Source organism: Lepisma saccharinum, chromosome 4 (assembly GCF_977018435.1).
Source record: "Lepisma saccharinum chromosome 4, izLepSacc3.1, whole genome shotgun sequence".
NCBI lineage: Eukaryota > Metazoa > Arthropoda > Insecta > Zygentoma > Lepismatidae > Lepisma > Lepisma saccharinum.
The window spans coordinates 53,754,984-53,763,646 of NC_139232.1; positions in this window are offsets into that span (position 1 = coordinate 53,754,984).

Sequence of the window (8,663 nt, forward strand, 5' to 3'; positions counted from 1 at the left end):
ACTTCACCGAGTCTCATTGTTCACTGCTGAGTATTATTAAGTTAATATTAATAGTAAAATAATACGACGCGTGAAGTAATTGTGCTTAGAACGTATCAACTGTGGGTTTCACGGGCAACGTAGAATAACACGAGCCTAATACCTGACGTCTGCGCCCTGCAGGGGCGAAGCGAGACTCTTGGGGGCCCCGGGGTAGACTACTCAAGAGGGGCATCCCCCAGTTACTGCTATGATGGTTGTACAAATACAAAAAATGCTTAATTTTAGCATATGTGGTGAAACAAATATTAATTATCTTTATTTTGATTAAAGATGTGTTTGTTTTTCATAAATTCTAAAGAGGAATAGTATAAAATAACTAATAAAATAGATACTGTAAAATACATTACTTACTCATTAACAAATTAAGGTTAATGATTAATTACGATGTAACCTGTAGATTAATTTATTATCATTTACGCAAAAGCATCGATTACTTTGTTAAACTTTGTTATTTTTTGTCTGATATTTACAGTTCCACACTAAGACGTTCCTGGCCCATATTACAGCGTAAATGCGTTTCTATAATTTTATATTTAGAAAACGAGCTCTCTGTGCTTTGCTATTGTGAGAGGAACAGTATTGAATTTTATAGATTTGAAGAAAGACGGTGTTATTTATGGGCTAAAGAACAATAAGCATCCAGTGGGGGAAAAAAACATTTCCGACATATTCTTCTGTCTGAGTTTAACATAGGGGCAAAGGCAGCAGAGTCGGCTCGAAACATTTGTTCCTTGTACGGGGAGAATGGCAACGAGGAAAGCAGGACAAGAAAATGGTTTTGTCATTACAAAGAGAGCATTTTTGACTTAAGCGTTTCTCCACGTTCAGAAAGACCATCGGGCTTAAATGAAGACAATTTAAACGCTTTTATCCACGACGATCCACCTCAGACGACTCGAGAATTAGCAAATGTGATGAACTGTGACCATTCAACCATCGTGCGACATTTGCATTCCATGGGTAAGGTTCAGGATACCGCACGCTTTAAATGAAAACAACCAAATCAGCGAGTAGGCCAGGAAGACAGCCTCAACTGCTACGACACGATAATTCACACCCACACTCCGCTAACATGACAAAAGCTGTAATCCAGGAGCTTGGTTGGGTAGTTTTTCCACATCCTCCTTATTCCTCCCCGACCTTGCCACTCAATCCATCAATCTTCAAGGAAGCACCTTTGGTAAATGCTCGTCAAACTTGGCTTGACAACACTTTTAACCCAGAATCAGCTGATTTCTTCATGAGTTGAATTGAAAAATTACCCCAGTGTTGGTAGGCAGTCATGGAGAATGAAGAAAAATATATTAATGATTAATTTTTGTATTTTGTTCATCTCAAATTAGTATCAAATAAAAATACTTTTGCCACGGTGAAGAAAACGCAACGAACTTAGGCACCAACCAGGAGCGTATATTCTAGGCTATCTGGGAAGCCTGAAGTCTTGAGAATAAAATACAGGAGGAAAAATCGAACAGAAATTGTAAATAATATTATTCATATCAGTGAGATGATGATGCTGATTCTGGAGTTGGTAACCTGATTTCTTATGAGTTGGCAACCTGATTTCCTATGAGTTGGCAACCTAATTTCTTATGAATTGGTAACCTGATTTCCTATGAGTTGGCAACCTGATTTCCTATGAGTTGGCAACCTGATTTCCTATGAGTTGGCAACCTAATTTCTTATGAGTTGGCAACCTGATTTCTTAGGAATTGGTAAATTTATTTCTATTCATAGTCCAGAACCACGTCACATAGTGAGATAGCCCAAATCTTGGATTCAGTATACGCCACTGGCACCAACAAATATATTGTATCACAAGGAGATGAGCAAGTTCTTTCACATCATTCATATCCTTCATCTTATGTTTAAAAGAACTTCTGATAATATTTGTGACTGAAATAATGGCTTGGAAATGTGTTTTGCAATTTTTTTCAGGTTCTTTGCCAAGTTCAGTGTCTGTAGATCTTGACTTTCTATGTGTCCACAACTGCTTTCATGCCTTTGTCCAATTGTGAGGAAATTGTATCCATCATCGGGTAAATACTGATACGTTGAACCAGCTCTCTCGATTGGTAAGTCTTTGGTTCCTTAGATATAGTTCGTCAAAGTACTTCTTTATCTTTTTTGATTCTTTTGTCAGTGAATTCGCTTGAAATTCTCTTACTTGGCACATATTATCATCATATCAACAAGTGATTCAAATGATCGCCGAAGCTCAGTCATTTCTAATTCAGCGGAATCTAGGTCTCGCGTCTGAGTACAAGGACAATGAACAAAAAGAGATAGCACTAACTATGCAGATGTGTGCCGCTCTCGCTTTCCTGAAACGCGAGGACATTGACGATGGCTGGCTCTTTATTCATGGTGAGGCTCCTCCTAACCATAAATTGCAGGATTTTTTGGATTACTTTGTTTCGCAGTGGCTGGAGAACGAAGACATCCCGGTAGATATGTGGACTTGCTGCCAAAGGCGCCACAGAACTAATAATGCTGTAGATCAGGCATGTCAAACACGCGGCCCGCGGGCCGCATGCGGCCCTCGATATAATTTTTTGCGGCCCCTTTGCTATTACCTGTTTTTAAGTAGTAGAGCCTTCAGATGTAGCAGTTGCTAAAATATCTGTATTACTATATAAGACGATGTGAGATTTCACACGTTTTCCTGTTGGACAGGATATACCTGTCGGTAGGTGAAAAAGGTGGTCGTGTTGCATTATTGGGGTGGTTGACGAATGTAGTGATTGCCAGTTGTTCAGAGTCCAAGACTAAGTCGTCTGCCTGCGCAGTTTTCCCTCCGGAATCTAGAATGAGGGGAGGGTAGAAGGGAAAGGGGAACACATCGTAGTTTTCAAGAGAAATGGGAGTTGGAGTACTTTTGTTGTGAAGTGAAAGATAAAATTGTTTGCTTGGTGTGCAGATCAACCATTAGTGTACTGAAGTTATATAATGTCAAACGTCATTATGAGCAACACAGAGCTACATACAACCAATACGACGGATTAATGGGGCAAGACAAGCTGAGAGAGTTGAAGGCAGGATAAAAACATCAACAAGGTATGTTTACTAAAGTAGCTCAAGAAAGCGAAGCTGCGGTACGCGCAAGCTACGCATTGTCGGAGTTGATAGCTAAACACTCAAAACCATTTGCCGAAGGCAAGTTTATTAAACGGTGCTTGGTAAAAGCTGCTGAAATAGTTAATCCCGCAAGTGTATACGCTTTTCAAGGCATTTCACTATCCCGCAACACGGCTGCTGAAAGAGTAACCGAACTGGCCTGTGATTTGAGTGATCAAATTAAAACAAAAGTGTCAAATTTAATTCCTTATTCCATCGCTTGTGTTGAGAGTACAGACATCGGTGGTGTAGCTGTGTTTCTTTGTACTTGTGATGAGGATTTCAACATTTTCGAGGAGCTATTCGACATTGTACCGTTGCATGACACTACTACCGGTGAGGATATATTTATTGCTGTTCGTGAACTTTTGCGGAAGTGTGATTTACCTCTGTCAAAGTTATCCTGTGTAGCTACGGATGGTGCCCCTTCAATGACGACGGGAAAAAAACAATGGTTTTGTGACAAAACTGCAAAACGAATTTCGTGAAACCTACGATAAACACATGTTCCATCATGTGCATTCATCATTCATCAAGAGGTCTTGTGTTCATAAGTAATCAACATGGAAAGTGTGATGCAGCCTGTGAAAAAAGCTATCAACTTCATAAGATTCAGTGGCTTAAACCATTTTCTGCTTTCTTAGCAGATTTAGAAAGCGAATATTCTGGAGTGTTCTACTACACAGAAGGCTATCGTGTTCTATGGTTCTTGAAAAATTCTGGAACTTGAAAGATGAAATATGCCAATTTTTGGAAATGAAAGAACAAGACACCAGCCTTTTCTCGCAACCAACGTGGTTACAAGATCTTTCCTTTCTTGTTGATATAACGAAACACTTGTCAGATTTAAATTTGAAACTCCAAGGAAAAGATCAATTAATCACCAACATGAATTATCAAGTCAAACATTCGTGCGTAAGTTATTGCTTTGGGAAAAACAGTTAAGAGCAAAGACTTGACGCACTTTCCAACTTGTTCTAAATACAGATCAAGTTCAAAGGAGCCTGTTTTGTACAAAAATTACCCCCAAAAAAATCGGCTTTTGAATACTGAATTCGGGAAAAGGTTCCACGATTTTCGTTCTTTCGAAGACAAGTTCCTTGTCTTCAGCCCTGTTTACGACTGACGAAGAAAAAGTGGCAGCACATTTGCAGATGGAAGTAATTGAAATTCAGTGCGACTCAACTTTGAAACAAAAGTACAGCGAAGTGGGTATCCCTGACTTTTACAAGTACTTGCCTGCACGTTTTCCAGAAACCCGCAAATGTGCGTGTGAAATAATTTCAATGTTCGGTAGCACTTACCAGTGTGAAAAACTTTTCTCACTCGTGAAAGGAAACAAGTCACCAACGAGATCCAGATTATTAGACGTTCATCTTAGCTGTGTTCTGAAAGTAGCTGCTTTAAATAAGATGTCTCCTGATATTGATAAGTTGGAGGCAGAAAAAAAGATGCCAGCTGTCAGGCAAGAAGCAATGATCAAGTTTCAATGTACGTATGTTCAATATACTTTATTAAGTGTTATGTTAGTTATTCTTTAAAATAAAGTATTAAAGATAATTTAATTTTTTCCCTTGCGGCCCGCCCTATCTAACACTACTGACTATTTGGCCCAGCTCAGATTTTGAGTTTGACATGCCTGCTGTAGATGGTTGGAACAACAAAACAAATAGGTGGCTTGGAATACCGCATTCAAAACTTCATGAAGTTCTGGCCTGCCTAAAGAACCAAACACAAGACACCAACATCAAGTACATGCGGATGGAACTTAATCTAGAAGGCCAGAAAAGGAAGAAGCGTGACATTAAAATTGACGAGAGAGTTGAAAAGTGTATTAGCACATAAGAGGAAACGGGTCACTTCAAAAGGTGTCTGTTGGCTCTAGCCCATGTTCAAAGACTTGCTTGAACAAAATTCCCAGTCAACTTTGACGAAGCACTTCCGTGCTGACAAGAAATTAAAAAAAAAGATAGAAAAGTAATAACAATAATACGAAAATGAGGTAATAGTTATGACTGAGGATGTGTGGAATAACCTTGATTTTAAACACGCCAAAGTGGTTGCAATGCAAGTACGTTTACAAGCTACCTTGCCAGTCTCAAGCCTGGAGAAAGTGTGAGAGGAATCAGTGTCCTATTCGAAAATATCAATATTTCATATAATTCTCTTGCAAGAGTTATTGTAGGGGGTGTTAAGTCACCCTTCAATTTGATAGAAGATTTAAAATGTCATCGCAATTGTCCACCCGCCCTTTCACTTCTAACTGTGTTCATCTTAATTGTCCGTCATCGCAATTGTCTGCCACCGCAATTGTCCGGCTACCAATTCAGCGTTCCGTAAGAGATCATATGCAGCCATATCAAGAGATTTTGCTTGTAATGACTTAGGAACGTTGCTCCAAGATTTTACATTGAACAGTCATTAATAAAATGAAATTGAAAGATTATTTCCTTTGTCTTCCTGCTTGTTAATATTATATAAGAAAAATACTTTTAAATCATCAAAAATACTCTATTTGAGAGCATACACAACTTCTTATCTTCCTGTCCGTCTTGTTGGATTAAGTGTTTTGAGAGTTGGGTTCGGTTTATTTCTTGTTCAAGATTTTAACTCTTGCCATCGCAGAATACTGTTACCAAACAGGATCAAATTTAAATTATGACTAAGCGGCAGGTTGTTGCATTCTTTTTCCCAGCCAGCCAGCGTTGCAATATTTCTTTAATTGTGTTAAATACTCCATGTCCATCATTTTAGCATTGGCATTCTTAGCTGAGCGTAGTGGAAAATCGTGGCATAATTACTCCAGACGCGCAACTATACAAAACCACAAACTTTGAGCCTCACACGTTACTATCATCTGCCTGCAGCCGGCCAACCGAAGAAAAACGTCAGGAACATCCTAGCCTTTCGGGGGCCCCTTTCCCTCAGTGGCCCCGGGGCACCGCCCCGGCTGCCCCGGCTGCCCCAGCCTGGTTACGCCCCTGACTGCCTAATCGAGAGGTGAGTTGGTCGACGCATAATATCCCTTGTTTCCTTCTACGCTTCGGCCGAGGGGTTGATAAGGGATCATAAAGTGAAACCTATAGGGGCTATCGACCGGAAGGAAGTGACTTCGCGCGGACGCCATACTTGTAGCACAACAACTTCCGGTTCGTAGGCTCACAACATGCTGCTGAAGGGAGCTGAGATTGTGTCATGTATGAAAGGAACGAATGGGTGTGTACAAGGAGGATGTAAACTACGATCAGGGCTAAATAATCTTTCACGGATCTCTCTTCATCCATTTCCTCGAGATCTACGCGCCAAAATTATTGTATTCAAGCTGTCAGGCGTGAAATTTGGAAGCCCATTAGCAGGAGTAGCCTCCGCAGTAATGACAACGGATGTGCAGGAACCCAAAAAGTCGGGACCTGAAGAAAAAAATAATCCCGTTCCGATACAGACTTTGGAAAAAAAAAGTAGTTTAAAAGTTGTTTATTCCCTACATATTTTTTTTTTACTAAATGTCCGAAATTTATTGAAATTAGCAATTTTTATTCCAGAAATGCAAAATAAATCATTACCCGAGGATGAAATTGTGTGTATAATTAACATTTATTTTAGTATCGGCTAATGTTGAATATTTTCCGCTCCTATAATCTCCAAATTTAGTCGGGAAATAACATTATTTTTCCCGTTTTGAACGTCAGGACTTTAAAAATACCCCGTCCTGTTTCCTTCCCAACCAAAAATTTTGCAACCCGCACCCCTTGCACTTCATTAAAGGTAGAAGGGAAATCATTCAAATCTCGATTTTCTCTCTGTTTTGGTCATATGAGCAAAAATATTACTTTTCCTTTCAAAAGATGCTCGGTCATAGTCAGATAGGTTACACGTTACGTTCTTGAACTGTACTAAATTTTTGTGTAACCAGATTTTTTTGTGTGTGTAACCAGAGAAAATAATTTTTTGTGCAACCAGAGGAAATATTTTTTTGTGTAACCGGAAAATTAAGTGCGGGTACTATTATTAATTTTCGTCTTTTGCAATGGAAATCTCTTCAACATTGATAGAGAAGAGGTCCTAGGTTTGAACACCATGGTCAGGCAATGGTGTGTCATTGTGTTTGTCCCATCAGTAATTTCTCCAGTTTATTATTCATCTTCATCGTCATGTTTAACACAAATAGCAGAAAATTGACTTAAAATAACAATGAGCGTTTTGTATGTATTTCTGCGTTCAAACGGGTACGAAACCACCAAGTGTGCATTACCGCACCTCTCTGACTCGCCCTGACTGAAGAAAGAAGGAAAAAAGCTTCTTTTTCCGTTTTTTATATGTCCGTACAGTCTTAGAAAAAAATACCTGGGCCACGGGACGTAGAATTTCGTAACGTCTTAAAGCCTGTTGTTTATGCAACCCAAATAACAAAATATTCGCTTAAGTTTGCCTGGTGATTCTGAGTTCTCGGGAAGGATTGAGCTTTGATAGCATGAGTCACATGACTCGTGCCCCAGCCACAACAAACAGCTGGGTGCTACGATGCCTCCAGAAGAATATTTCAGGAACTGGTTTCTTGACAAGAGCTACTCGTAAGGAAATACTATTCTATCAAGTGATATTAGAGTCATTGTCAAGAAGGTTCGCTGAAATGATGGTTCTCACACAGACCACATGCCACACGTTAATTGTTTAAGTCCAGTTCATGCACTGGACCTACAGATTAAAATGGGATTCGAACCAAATGCCTCTCTATTTGGTATTGAATTCGGAAGCCTTTCATTACATGGCGAAGACGTTACCACTACGAAATCAGAGAGGCAATGGAACCCCTTGAGAAAGAGATAAGCGAAAATTGCTACGTGACAAACCATATTTGCCCGTAAATTTTTAAAATAAGACAATATTTTGTACTGACAGTTTCGAACCGTGGGAGAGGCATATATTTTTTTGTACCATCGTCCATTTCACGAGTTTATAATTCTTCCTCACCGACACGAGTAACGCGAGTGGTAGAAGAAAAGCGAAGTAAAATAACTGAAACAGAAATAAAAGGAAAAAGCGAAATAAATTTTATTCATAATATTCTGCAGTCACTTGAGTTGTATTCACGGGATGCTATCTTTAATGAAAGCCGTGGTCTCTTCCTTGTCTTTTTCGCTTTCTTTGTGCTCTTGCTTCCCCCGTCACGATTGGTCTAAAACTAATTAATGCGACTTTAATTAAACAATCCCAACAACGAAACAATGCACAATCAACTGCACAAAACAACATTCCAAATGTTTTCGAATCGGAAAACAATTGAGATGCTGTAAAATGACTTAAGATGCAGTAATAAAGTGGGAATTCGGTACCGTATAGAATTAAATCGGTAGAGATGTTCGATTTGATTGGATGTTTGTTATTTAGATTTGCTATTCTTTCACTTTTGGCAAATAGCGACGATGAAGATGAGTGATGCTATGATGAAATTGATGAAGGGACACTTACCAAGGACACCCACGCCCAAGTCGAGATTCTAACCA